Source organism: Odocoileus virginianus, chromosome 11, assembly GCF_023699985.2.
Source record: "Odocoileus virginianus isolate 20LAN1187 ecotype Illinois chromosome 11, Ovbor_1.2, whole genome shotgun sequence".
Classification (NCBI taxonomy): domain Eukaryota; kingdom Metazoa; phylum Chordata; class Mammalia; order Artiodactyla; family Cervidae; genus Odocoileus; species Odocoileus virginianus.
In genome coordinates this window covers 2,095,114-2,109,784 of record NC_069684.1, presented here as the reverse complement: position 1 = coordinate 2,109,784, position 14,671 = coordinate 2,095,114, and the positions used below count along the sequence as shown (strand labels likewise).

General features: G+C 45.4%; 1 long non-coding RNA gene across 1 annotated transcript; it reads right to left on the bottom strand.

The window, feature by feature from the left end:
* Nucleotides 1–672: 672 nt before the first annotated feature.
* On the bottom strand, nucleotides 673–9,385 carry LOC110146242 (uncharacterized). Its single transcript, XR_002316453.2, has 4 exons — nucleotides 9,025–9,385; nucleotides 8,552–8,725; nucleotides 7,790–7,894; nucleotides 673–1,778 (listed from the first exon to the last, which is right to left on the bottom strand). It is a non-coding gene; the product is annotated as an uncharacterized lncRNA (long non-coding RNA).
* Nucleotides 9,386–14,671: the final 5,286 nt, after the last annotated feature.

Here is a 14,671-nt window from a genome sequence, read left to right as displayed (position 1 = left end):
GCGATGGTGATCCATGACCACAGCGCTTCGGACGACTTTCTAAAAACATTACATACGTGTGCACATGCTAAGTTGCTTCTGTCGTGTCCGACTCTTTGCAACACCATGGACTGTGGCCTGCTAGGCTCCTCAGAATACTGGAGTGGGTTGCCATGCCCTCCTCCAGGGGATCTTCCCAACCCAGGGGTCAAACCCACATCTTTTTATGTCTCCTGCATTGGAAGGCAGGTTCTTTACCACTAGTGCCACCTGGGAAGCCCATTATCACCTATTTATATGGCTTCCCCCACCTACGTTTTGAGCTTCTTCAAGACTGGGACCATATCGTTTATTTTTTTAAACCCAGAACGTGAGTCTAAAAGTTAATGCACATTTTTCACAGAAAGTGCTCAAGAGTTTTAATTACACCTCTGGTCTGCAGTCAGATGCCCTGGAATATTCTCACACAGGAGGAAACGGTGAATCCAGACATGAGCTGTACAACTCACTGGCTGGACGCCCCTCTCCCTCTGTGGGAGGAAATCAAGACACTAGGCTAAATGACCATAATGTAAATTTTTGGCAAGTTCAGAAGCATTTCTGATACTTTTTCATGATTAAATCTTCTGAGTATCCGAAGACTACAGAAGGACGTTTCTGGCTTTATGTGATCATAAATTTGTTGTGATGCATTCCGACATTTTCTAAACGTACTCAAAGCTGATGAAATGGAGACGTTAGATTCTGGCATTGGAGCAGGGCCTTGAGTTTCAGCCAGGGGATTCCCAAGAGAAACAAAAGTGGTTTATATTGAAACCTAGGTAAGAAAATGTATTGGGCATTCAAGAATGATTTCAAGGTCCATAATCATCGGCATCACTGTCAGGGACTAAAACATCTTCCTAAGGACCCAACAGATTACAGTTCATGACAGTGTCACATTAGAGTGACCATCCTTGACCACTGTCTGCGTCAGAACCAATGGGAAGCAGAAGAACTCATTACAAATGATAACATGCTAACATCTGTGATTGGTGTTTTATGTTCAATTACTGTTTAGGAGGCTGTCAGAATGATTCTCTGGCATTTTTCTGAGTTACAGGGGAAAATTATAGTTTCTTTGATAATTCTCAAAGAATCAATGTAAACTACCACCTACCTTGTGCATACATGGTCCATAGTTAATAAGCTTTAAAGCGAATTATGAATTATTTCTGGGCTTCATTTCTCCACAAATTGGCGGTAAGAAGACTTCTCAAAATGTAAACACGGTCATGAGCAAATGGTGTACCTATGAATGTTAATTAACGTGTATCAGGATAGAAAAAAAACACGTACTTCTAAAGTCCAGAAAGTCTACCAGATTAATGACAGTAAGGACATGAAGAAGTAAAGTCTACACCCCCTTGGGCCAATATCCTGGGTCCAGGTTTCTAGTGCTTTTTGATTGGGAAGGAGAATCGTCTTGGAGGAAGGTGTCTTAACTCTGTTAAAGTCAAGAGGAGGTCTGCGGATGCTGGGACTTCCCCGGCGGTCCACCGGTTAAGACTCTGCACTTCCAACTGCGGGATGCAAGGGTTCCGATCCCCAGTCGGAGAAGTAAGATCCCGCATGCTGCAAGGTGTGGCCAAAAAAAAAAAAAAAAAAGAAAGATCTGCCAATGCCAAACACTTCTCCTTTCTCCCAAAAGGAAAAGAGGGTTTGTAGCCATGCTTCAGGAATTCTACATGAGCGGCAGCTTCATAGTTATTTATAGGGGTCCTTGATAGGCTTTTGTCTCTCTAAATCTGTCCATTCTCCTGAAAAAGACCACAAAGGCAAACAAATTTGATATGCTGGGAAGATGGTGTTTTTATTTTTCATTAATGATGTTTTGAAGTTATTCATACACTGACTAGGTCCCAGGTATCACTGTAGAAATGTCCCTTCCTCACTCTTTCGGGCCCTGCCCTTCAGCCTCATCCATCTTTGTCGTCTTTGCAGCAGTAACATCGCTGCTCTCATCACCACTCAGCCCTTGCCTTTCAGTCAATCATGCATCCCTTTCCTTTGTGATCCATCCTTCCTGCTCTTGGTCTGAAATTAACAACCTCAAGCCCAAGTTATACCTCAACCCTTCACTCTCAATCGCCCTGCCTTCTTGCGTCTTTTTTGCCCTCTAAATCCTGTATCTTCTATAAAACCTCTGAGGTCAACATTGAGGCTCAAGTGGCAAGAGATAATGAGTTTTAAATGTCAGATGTTCCAAGAAAAAGAGCACTTTAAAGTTGTATTTTGACTCAAGCTCTTCTTTCCTTGCTATTTTTCTGCTGTTGTAAGAAGTTATATTTTCAGATCTATTTTAATCCATGAGAGATGTCTGATCCTGCAGGGGTAATCAAGCCTGGATGACCTAAGCACTGGGAGATAAACATGTACTTTTGAGAACATAATACAGATATTCAGTTAAAATCTAATTTTTTACATTTTCTTCTGATCTTTCTTTATGATTACTACTTAATACGTATTGATATTTCAACTGAAATTCCACCATGTAACAATTAGCTTCCTTATGGAAAGGCATGCTACTGTCTACTTGTATACTTGACTGTCTTCTTGACATGGAACAAAGCCCTAGGAGGTACAAACACACAAAAAATACGTGATCCCAGAACTCTCAGTCGAATAAGAAAGACAGACCTGGGACATCCTTGGCTAAGATCCGTGCTTCTGATGCAGAGGGCCCAGGTTTAATCCCTGGTTAGGGAACTAGATCTCACACAGGGCAACTAAGAGTTTGCATGTCACAGTTAAATATCCGTATGCTACAACTAAGACCCAGCATAGCCAAATAAATAAGCATTTAAAAACAAAAAAGAAAGAAAAGGAAGACAGACCTACATATATATATATAAGCAGTGCAATGTGATCGTATGTAACCTAATATCTGCCACAACAGTGAGTGGACCGTGGCAGGTAGTTTTCGGAGGATTCAGAGACAAATCGGATGTGAACATTGCCCTTATGGAATTTACAGTCTAGCAAAGAAGAAAAGGTAAGTACAAGATGGATATAAAACAGGTTAGAAAAATGAAAATCTTGGTGAACATGTAAAGCCAAGGGGCAATGAACATTTGGAAGAAAACATCTTCATCCAGGGAAACTTAAGATTTCGTAAAGATCACCGTATGTGGCTGGGCCTTGAAAACATAGCAATGGAAATGATCTATATTTCCAAGTCAATTTTGCTATGAACCCGAAACTGCTCTAAAGAAGAAAGTGGCTCTGCATCTTCTTTCCTTTTCCATAATCTTTTAACACAAAATATAATGAGCCCCACTCCTCCCCATTCATTCCTGTATGCAGAACAAATGTCACTTTTCTGCGTGTGCCGCGACAACAAAAAGGGCTGAGAGGCCCCTGATTCACACTGACCCCAACTGAACATAAGACCTGCAGGACACACACGGAGGAGGAGCCCTTGATAGAACGTGGGGTCCCCTTCGGAGCACTGGAGAGAAAGGAACGCCCTCCTCTCTCTCTCCAGGAAATGAACGAGTACTCCTGAGTTGCAGAGGGGCCTCGGTCCTTACCTTCTGCCTCCTCCGAACTCCTAAACGACGCCGTCTCATCTAAAGCTTTGTGGCCCTTTCCAGTACCACCAGGAAACGAAAGTAACTTACAGAAAACTAAGTTAATGCTGTTTCTGCTCATTAAACACAGCATCAACTATGTATCACAGGAAGAATGAAAAGGAAGCAACAATACAGACCCACAGACGTTGAACCATCACGAGGGTTAGGATGTCCCGAAGTGGGTTCAGAATCACCCAAGATGCAAAAGGGCCACAGGCAGAGGTTGGTCAGAACCGGAAGCAGCGGCACAGGAGGGATGAGGGCGAGGTGGTCCCGAGCACAGAGAAGCCTCGGAGCTCAGCCTGGATAACCTTTCATGATGCCAAGGTCAAGCAGACACCTAACAGGCACCAACAGCCTCCTCTGGGGTCATTTAAGCTGACTGCCTCCATGAGAGCCCCGAAGATGCCCCAACACCGCTGGGACCCAAGGGCAGGCATCTGAGAGGCAGGCTATGGGCAGGAGAGGGGGTCAGGGAGCCCTTGCCTGATCCCCAAAGCTTTCTCCATGGACGCTTATTTGAAAACACCCCAAGCATGTCTGTGAATGATTAAGGGCCAGCAGTTCCCAAGTGGTGCTCTTAAATCCGCTGGGGCGTGCTTGCTGTAGCTCAGACTCACTGTGGCGTTGGAGCCGGGGGTGCTGTCAGAGGCCACCATCTGGAGCAATGTGGTCTCCATCCCCAGCCACCCTCCCACCCCACCCCCACCGCCCTCACCACCCCCACCCCATTCCTTTGCAGAGAAGAAAGTGTTCTCGGCTGTCATTTGCATCCATAGCTCCACCCTGACTGGACGTGAGGCAGTGACCCTGCCTCGGGCTGGGGGCTGATGACCTGAGGGACTGACCCCCGTGATCTTCACCCCAGGCTGGGGATCTCTTGCATCCTGGAGTGTGCTCGGAAGTTGGGGAATTGTTCACAGCTGAGGACAAGTTCTTCACACAGGCAAGCAATCCTGGGTCTTATAATTCACACCTCAGGAACTTTCACATGCCAGTTTGCTAATCTATATGTTGCCAAATGCAGTACTTCTCTGGGTGAAATACTACTTAATCATGATTGGACCCCAACTGACTTAATAAGGCTCTACCAAAATATATGCATCAGACACCTCCATTTAAGTCTACTTTTCCTATTATCAGAAAAGAGGATAGTGATAGATAATAACTAGATTCCTGGTAGTGATCACTTTGAAGTGTATACAATTATTATATTTTATACCTGAAACTTTTACATTATATACCAATTATACCTCAATTTCTTTTAAAAAAAGAAAAAAAGATAAAAGCAGCTCACTCTCTTGAATAAAGACCATGGTATTCTCAATATTCTGTGAGTAGGATTCCTACAATTTCCTCAAATCCTGGAATCTCAAGTTGTATGCTGTTAGTCACTTCATAGGAATAGAACTTGCTTTATACTCATGCTTTTTAAAATTTCAGTTATATGTTGTATAAAGCAAATGACCCAAAAGATAGTAGACTATATCAAAATGGAAAATTAAAAAGTAAAAAAAGAAAAAAAAATGATCAACCATTTAGAAAACTGGCAAAGGCCGTGTTACTTGAAAAGAAATTTAAAAATATTAATTTTTTACCTCTCATGTGGAGTTTTGGTTTAGATAGACTTCTCTTAGTTGTTTTGAGTATTTCCTTTCATCATAAAAATATCAATAATTGTTTAACCAACTGCAACTTTGTTTCATGGGTCCCAGCAAGACTTGGGGGAAAGAATTTGAGCAAGCTGGGATTTTTGTTACCACTAGTAGGTGGGGATGGTTACTTCTATTTAATTTCATTCCTTAAGAGGTTTTTTAAAAGACTCCTGTATTCTCTCCTTTGATCTCTCTCTCTTGCTTCCTTTCTTGCACCCTCCTTGTTTTCTCATCTTTGCTGTTCCTTTATATCCTTACCAATAACTATAATAGCAAATGCCTAGTATGATGCAGCCACTTATGAGACAAGTCATTTATCTCAAGTAACATAAATGATGCCGACCAGAACAAGTTACGTAACGTGACCAAAGCCATCAGCTTCTGAGTTGTCTGCACACAGAATCTGAACCCAGGTCCCTTTCACTGCAGTGCCTGGGCCATTTCTGCCTCTCTGCTTTTTTCTGTGTCTTGCCCTAACTCAGATCCAACACACTCACTTCATATACATGTTCTTCTTAAAGAGTTTGTGTGAGAGTCACTGGAAGTTGGGAGGCTTGAAACAATACTGAAGAAAGAGAAAAAAAAAATCACCCCATCCTCCACACCAGCCTTTACGGTGCACCTGTTAGGCTCTTGAGTATTAGATATTTGACTCATGCTATGTTACTAACAGATAAAAACAAAATTTCTATGCCCATATTTTCAGTTCACAAAGAATTTTTGCATATATCATCTAACATGGGCCACTTGTGATGTCCCTAAAAAGAGAAACATTGTTTATAAATTGAAATTTTGTAATAATATGCTTAATAAATACCTTAAGATTTTCTTCTACCCTGGTAAATTGCCAGATTTAGCAAATAAAAATATGACATCCACTTAAACTTGAATTTCAGACCAATAACCAATGCATAGTTTAGTACAAATATGTTCATGTGACATTTGGGACACACTATACTCAAAATTATCTGTTGTTTATGTGAAATTCAAATGTAACTGGGCATTCTGTATTTTACCTGGCAACCCTATTGGTAAGAAATAACTTTTAAAAGCTCCTCTAGCTAGGCTTTCTAACAAGCCATTTTTTTCCATAGACAAAAGTAAGAGACCTTCTTTTTAAAGGAAGTCTGGGTAAGTCTTTTAATGAAGCAGACCCCTCTATATGACAATCCTGCCCAAAAGTGACACTTTTGCATGTTTGAATTTTTGTTTAGTATACTTCTCAAAGTATCCTACACCTTTGAAAGCACAATTTTAAAACAGGAAGAAAGACTCCTCTTGTCTGTTCAGACTCAACACAAAAATGCATATTCATAAAAGGACTTAGGCAGCAAAGAAACCGATGAACTTCAAGTATCATAAAGACAAAGACATTAAAACAAATGAGGAAGAAAAACTGCCAGACATCATTTTAATCAACCAGGATATGATGGACTCCATGGTATTCTGCTCTTTAAATATGATATATTAAAGTTTTACTCTGTTCTTGGCAGAAGATATAATATGTATGTTAGATAAGCTTAAAGACTGCAGAAGTCAGGTGACTCAGAAATGACAACACTGTATTTCAGGGCAGATGACTAGACAGGTCTTAAGAGGAGACCCAGAGCAACATGGAGGTCGAAATACTCAACATGAAGAGTGAGGGACCACTAGCAGAGCATCCCTGACCTCTGTCTCCATCGAATCCTTCCTCACTGATGTCATCAGAAAAACAGCTTGCTGTGTGATGTGGGGCTGAGTTCGCCCAGCCTGAGCACCAGCATTGGTCACAGCCTTGCATTCAGGTTAAAAGTCACTTTCACAGAAATGATTATCCTAGAATTGTATAAGCAGAACTGATTTGGAGAAGGAAGAACTGAGGTCACATTCACCTCAGACCTGCCCAGTGTTTAGAAAAGATAAGAGTGATGCTGCTCCCCCAACGCATCCTTGGGAAAGCCAGCCACCCCTGGGGTATAAGCACGGCCATTCTCGCCGCCCCCAGGACTCACAGAGCGAGGCTTCACATCAATTGTGCCTTCGAGAAGCTGCAGTTGCGCTGCTTCGAGGCCGAAGGTCATCAGTTCTTCTTACCAAACTATCACAGTTGTGATTCAATTTTCCTAGAACTTGCTTGTTTAGAGAGGCTATTCCATAACAATTTACATGTGTTTAGGACACGGAGCTCATGTCTGACCAACACAAACAACCAAAGGGCAGGTCACTCGTTAGAGATAAAACCAGAATAGGGGAGAAACTCACAATATTTAGGGTTAAGATATCTGCTCTGTGTAACAGCACAAGACAGAACGGGCACTTGTTATAACATCGTGTCTCTCAGGAATTTAAATCGTGGCTATTTCTGATGGACTTAATTACTTAAGCAATTGAATATACATATATACATATATATATATATATAAAATAAAACCTCTTCTTTTCCTTCTTCAACAGTCCTTCTCTTTTCCTTCTGTTTTTAATTCTTGAAAGTTCCAATATACCTGTTTCTGGCTCACTAGGAACAGATAATGATCATGAAACCAACCAAAAAGTGCTTACCATGAACTTGGCCACAGGTTGGACCCAATGAGGGAAGAAAAAGATAAACAAGGTATAGTCCTTGGCCTTGTAGAGCGTAAGCTTACATTCAAGTAAAGGGTTGGCCTACAAAACAGAAATGATGACGGTACAAATTACAATGTGGTAAGTGCCCAAGGATAGAAGACTGTTATGAGAACATAGCTAAGGAAGCTTTCATTTAGGTTTTCCAGAGAGACAGGTTCTGAGTCTTAGGAAGTAAGGTAAAGATCTCGTTTGGCAGGTTTATGGAGGAAACAAAAATTCTGTTCGGGTTTTTTTTTCTTAACACGATTTATTCATTTTTGGTTGCGCTGGCTCTTTGTTACTGCGCGGGCATTCCTCTAGTTCCGGCGAGCCGGGGCTCCTTTTCGTTGCGATGCGTGGGCTACTCCTGACGGCTTCACTCAAGTTTCGGAGCACCGGCTCGAGAACACACAGGCTTCAGTTGCACCGCCCCATGTGGAATCGTCCCAGACCAGGGATTGAACCCTTGTCCCCTGCATTGCCAAGTGAATTCTTATCCACTGGACCACCAGGGAAGTCCAGAAGCAAAAGTTCTAAACATGCATTGGTTGCAAAGCACAGAGGTAATAAATGGTGGAGATCGGATGTTGGATGTAGCACGGCTGATAAAGAATAGGAAGGATCATTCTGACGACAGACTGCAGATACCAGGTAGGCTGCCCATGGGGATGGGACTTGACTGTGTTCGGTGTGTGGCGGTGGCGGGGGTTTGCTTACCCAGGGTCGGTTTCCATTTTCCGTATCTGGCAGCAGCGTTTGACCGGCGTTTACTCTTCCTTTAAGGGACCTCTGCTCCCCAACAAGACTCGGGCTTCCCTGGTGGCTTAGAAGGTGAAGCATCTGCCGGCAATGCAGGAGACCTCAGTTCGATCCCAGGGTTGGGAAGATCCCCTGGAGAAGGAAATGGCAACCCACTTCAGTGCTCTTGCCTGGAAACTCCCATGGACAGAAGAGCCTGGTAGGCTACAGCCCATGGGGTCGCAGAGAGTCGGACAGGACTGAGCGACTTCAGTTTCACTTTTCTCCCCAACAATCAGCCACGGTCCCAGTCAGCCTAAGAGCACAGAATGGGAAGAGTAGTGGTCCAGGGGAGGCCCCGTGCGGCCCCGCCCCGGCAGCTAATAATCCAGGGAAGAAGGCAACTGGGCGCGGGGATGCGGCAGGCAGCGGCGCATCAAGGGGGCTGGTACCTGAGGCCTAAGCCAGGAAGCAGCAGTCCCCGTGGGTGAGAACGCAAGGAAAGTATTCATCAGGCCTGCTGACGAGACAGTCACTGATCACGTCAGAGAGAAGAGGCGGAAAGGCGGGGCGCAGGGTCCAAGAGAGCTGGCGAGTGAGTGCAAGGGGGGAACACGGAGACTGTCCCAGCGTCAGTGTGATTTCACCGCAAAAGAACGACGGCCGATCCGGCAGGCCTCGGGGGGACACGGGCAGTGGGTGTGGGCTTTTTTTTACAGCTTGTTTTCATTGTGGTAAGAAGTCATGTAATATAAAACATACTATTTAAACCATCGTTAACTGTACAGTTCAGTGGCACTAAATACGTTCACATTGTTGCGCAGCGCTCACCATCACCCATCTCCCGAACTCTTCACTTTGCTAAACTGAAACTCCGCCCCCATCCCCACCCCGCCCCCTGGTATCTACCAAGTACTTTCTGACTCCATGAAGGTGACTGCGCCAGGTGCCGCCTATAGCAGAACCAAACAGCATCTGTCTGCACCTAATGGCTTCCCTGTTGGCTCAGTGGTAACGAATCCGCCTGCCAATGAGATAAGGGTTCGACAGCTGGGTTGGGGAGATCCCCTGGAGAAGGAAATGCAACCCACTCCAGGATTCTTGCCTGAAGAATCCCATGGACAGAGGAGCCTTGGCAGGCTACAGTCTGTGGGGTCGCAAAGAGTCAGACACGACTTGGTGACTAAACAGCAAGGTGTGGTTAAAAATAGACGGGAAGAATCTGATTAGGAGAAAGGGCGAAGATGTCTGAAAACGAAGAAATCGCTGAAATAATCAGCAGTGTGAGGTTCCTGAAGGTGGGAGGGGGTGTGGTTCCAAGCGGAGGTTGGCAAGTCATTTGATGGGAGGAGGACAAGAACCGGTGCAGAGGCAGAGAGCAGCATGACTGGTATCCAGAAAAACAGGGCATTCTCCAACAACAGGGTCTGTTTGCTCTCCGCAGCAGGAGTGGTGTGGGATCGGGGGCCACGGTGGACAAGTGAGAAAAGAAGGAGATACATCGGGAGGAAGGGGGCTTCCCAGGTGACTCAGCAGTAAAGAATTCGCCTGCCCCCGCAGGAGACACAAGAGACATCAGTTCAGTCCCTGGGTCAGGAAGATCCCCTGGAGAAGGAAATGGAAACCTGCTCCAGTAATTTTGGCTGCAGAATGCCATGGACAGAGCAGCCTGGTGGGCTATAGTCCATGGGGTTGCAAAGAGTCGGACACGACTGAAGGACTGAACACACACACAGCGCACACTTGGAGGAAAGGAGTTGGCTTCAGAGGTTGGTTTTTCTAAGTCCACGGTTTTGTTTGCACGTTGACTTGGCATACCCATCAAACCAGCTGAATGGAAGAAACGTACTTGGGGATACTTGAGTGTTTCTCTCAGTCTTAAAAATAGCACCTGTATGAATCCCCTAGTGGTCCAGTGGTTAGGACTCCACGCTTTACTGCCAAGGCCGTGGGTTCAGTCCCTAGCCTGGGAACTAAGATAACACATGCTGCACGGCACAGCTTAAAAAAAACAAAGAAAGAAAAAGAAAGTAGTACACGTGCTGCCAAAGCCAGAAGAACCCACTCTTGACAGAGGTTGAGTAAAATAGTGTTCTTAATCCTCTAGCTTTAGACAATGCTCGGAGATCTGGGTAAATGCAGGTCTTAAACAACAAACTGAAAATGAGTTTTGAAACCAACAACTAAAGTTAGTGTTGCCCCTTGGTTAATGTTCTCATCGTGTGAGACACCTTCATTTTGATAAGTTATATGAACGATAGCTCCCGACAACCATACCAAGCATTCAGATTTAATCAGCATAAGGATAAGTGGATTGTTTAAATAAGCAAATAAATAAATAAATGAAGGAATGGCTTTGTCTTTGGCGCTTGGTTATAAAAGCCTTATTCCATCACAGATATTTTAAAAGTATCATAAACGACCATCCAGTAACATAAATCAGAGCATATACCTTGCAAAGCAATATCACTGATGTCTATTATCTGCCTGTGATTGATTGTCTGCTTACCCAGACTCATCAAGTGATGATCCAGACTGCACAGTGAAAGCAGGTTTGGTTCTAAAAATAGGAGTGAATTAAAAAAAAAACAAATGATGCTTTCATGGTATAGAATTTTTAATTTCTCATCTTAAGCATACTCACCATCAAGAATAAAGGTAATTGTTAGGTTGTAGCATCGTGGTGGCCAGAGGAACGTGGGAGATGGCCAAGGGGTCTGCATGGCTCTCTGAAGGGAAGTTCCTGGGACCTGCTCTGAAAAGCAGCTTTATTAACCTGACATTCAGTAAAGGCCAATAAAGGGGTCTATTCAATGTGCCAAGTTCATCTTCATCTCTCTGCATGTCAGTTTCTCACCAAATCAATCATCCTATCACTATTTTTTTAATCTGTCAATGATTATTCTATATTGAAATGTCTGGCTTTTACTCATCTCTCATTTATGTTTCTTAATCTTTAAAAATGTTTTTTAATATTTATTTGACTGTGTTGGTCTTAGTTGCAACATGCAGGATCTTTTTTCTTTCTTTTCTTTTTTTTGTTTTTTAGCTATGCCATGTAGCTTGTGGAATCTTAGTTACCTGATCAGGGATTGAACCCAGGACCCTGCATTGGGAGCACAGAGTCTTAGCCACTGGACCACCAGGGACGACCTTCTCTCTTGTTTCAATGCTTTAATCTATCTTCTCACTCATGCTACCTTTTCATCACCTGTGAAAACCCAGTCTGAAATGTCACCTCCTCCGTGAAGCCTTCCCTAGCTCCAGTTACTTAGCTAACCCCACCTCCTCCTCCAACGCCGCTATAGACAGTTACACACGTCCCTCTGCCCCTAGATCTTTCTGAATCCCAGCACTGACGCTGTAATCTCAGTAAAGAGAGGATTTTGAAAGTCACGAGATATGCGTGGGCACTAAAATAACTGGGCCATGCCACCTCAGGCACTTCCTCTCACTCCCTGCAGCTGCCATCATCACGGCCTCCTCACACACACCCTACATGCAAGCCCTCTCAGCCTCCCATCCTGCTTCCGACTCAAACGTTTCCTATGCTCGACCACGCCGCTCATGTTTTCACCCGTGTATCTCCCCACCCCTCTCCCCCCTTCTCTCTCCACCTCCCCCGCCAGAATTCACATCTCTGCATCAGCAGGGAAGAGTTCAACCTTCTCTTACCTGCTTCTTGCTACTCTCAGACCATCTCTTGGACACTTCTATCCATGGAACCCTCTGATCTGAAGCCTATGCTTCTCCCTCTCCTGGTCAGTTTCAATTACCTGTTTCAAATCTCCCCACCCACCCCCCCACCCCCGAAAGTCATGGATGCCTTTCGCAGCCACTTCTTCCTTTTATCTCCTACCTGACTGCGGGAGACTTCAACAATGGTGTGGAAACGTTAAAAAGCAGTGAAAATCCTAGCTGATATTTTGAGCCTCTTCTGTGTGCCAAGTGCCGTGTAGGTGCATTCCTAAATCATCTTGTTTAAGCCCTCTTCCAGTCCCAAGAGGCGCGTGCTACAACCAGGCCCACTGCACAGAGGAGTGAATGCAGGCTTGCAGGCTCCACCTGACGCCCGGCTAAGGTCACGCGTAGGCAGCAGAGCGGGAGTGGCGCCCAGGAGGCCTGCCCCTGAGCCACAAGATGCAGGTGACGCAGGAGACCCAGGTTCAATCCCTGGTCCAGAAGACCCCCGGAGAAGGAAATGGCACCCCACGCCAGTATTCCAGCCTGGCGGATCCCACGAACAGAGGAGCCTGACAGGCTACCGTCCATGGGGTCAAAAAAGAGTCAGACACGACTCAGTTACTAAACAACAACGCCTAGTGTAGTCCGTGGCCCATCATAAACGTCCTGCTGATTCGTCGATAAAAACTGTCATACTTGCAATTTAAGAAAAACTACACAAGTTGGTGATGGACAGGGAAGCCTGCCGTCCTGCAGTCCATGGGGTCACAAAGAGTCGAACACCACTGAGCGACTGAACTGAACTGACGCGATGTACAATCTGATGTCATCTGTCAAGAGTCAAAATAACTTTACCTAGAACTCCACAGGCAACATGTGTGTATCCCTCCCCCATTGTAAGCCCCAGATCACAGGCGTCCAGGGTGCAGGCGCCCTACACACGCTGCCGCCCCAGCTTCCGTCTGTGTTTGAGAATTCACCGGGATTTGTGTACATTATCCTTTCTCCGAGCAAATGGCACTTCAGCCTGACCAAGTTTAATGTCCATATAAAAAGCAGAAACACTGCAGACTGAGGCACGTGGGCACATTTCCCATCCCTCTTGCAGGCTCCGCCGGCCATCTGGATCCCACATCACCGCCGCGGCTGAGCACTTTCCGGCCAGAAACCTCATTCTCCGTGGAATACTTGAATCAGAACAAATTACAGCAATAAGGAAAATGGGCCTCTGGATGCGCGCGCCGCACAACAGGCACACTCCGACCGGACTACTTAGCCGTGGCGCGGGGTCTCCTAATGGGCTGCGCCTGGCCTCCCTGCACACAGGCCTCAGACGATGGAAGCCTGCAGTTAAAGTCACAGGAGGCCACGGAAAGCTGGAGGAATAGAGAGTCAAATTCGTCTCCTTGGGAAGAGGCTTTAAAACACTCCGCTAATGGGAAGAAGAAATGGAAGGGGTGCGTTCCAAAGCAGATGTCACACCGAACGCTGGGCTGGTTCTTCAGTCTCTGCTCCGTACTTGGTTTTCTGCTGCCACCACGTCACTGTTTTAGAAAAGCAACCTGAGACGGGGTGCAGAGAGAGAAGCTGAGCTGGGCCTTGCAATGGTCAAGCTCCCCTTCCGTGGAGCAGCACCCCCTAAAATGGAAGTGGCAGACCAGGGCTTTCTCTAGCTCTCTCTCTCACTCAGCTTAATTGAAGAGAAAACGGCCCAGAAAAGCTTAAATCAGGATGGTGTTGCCAAAGCATAGAAGTGACCAGCCTAGTTTTTGGCCAATTCCAGCATTTCCCGGGTGACACCAGCTGTAAGGAAACCGCCTGCCACTGCAGAACACTCAAGAGACACACGCAGGTTTGATCCCTGGGTGGGGACGATCCCCTGGAGGAGGGCGTGGCAACGCCCTCCAGTTCTCTTGCCTGGAGAATGCCAGGACAGAGGAGCCTGGCTCCACCGTCCGTGGAGTCTCAAAGAGCTGGACGCGGCTGAAGCGACTGAGCGCACACACTCTGGGCCGTGCACTTTTCATCGAGACTCCTCCGGAAGGGGCTTCTCTGGGAGCCCAGTGGTTAAGAAGCCACCTTCTCAATAGATGCAGAGAAAGCCTTTGACAAAATTCAGTACCCATTTAGGACTAAAATTCTTCAAGAAATGGGCACAGAAGGAACCTACCTCAACATAGTAAAGGCCATGTATGATAAGCCTATAGCAAATATTACTCTCAATGTTGAAAAACTGAAAGTCTTCCCCTTAAGATCAGGAACAAGACAAGGGTGTCCACTTTCACCACTGTTTTTCAACATAATCCTGGAAGTCCTAGCTAGAGCAATCAGAGAAGAAAAAGAAATGAAAGGAATCCAGATTGGAAAAGAGTAAAGCTCTGTAGATGGCATGATACTGCACATAGAAAACCCCAA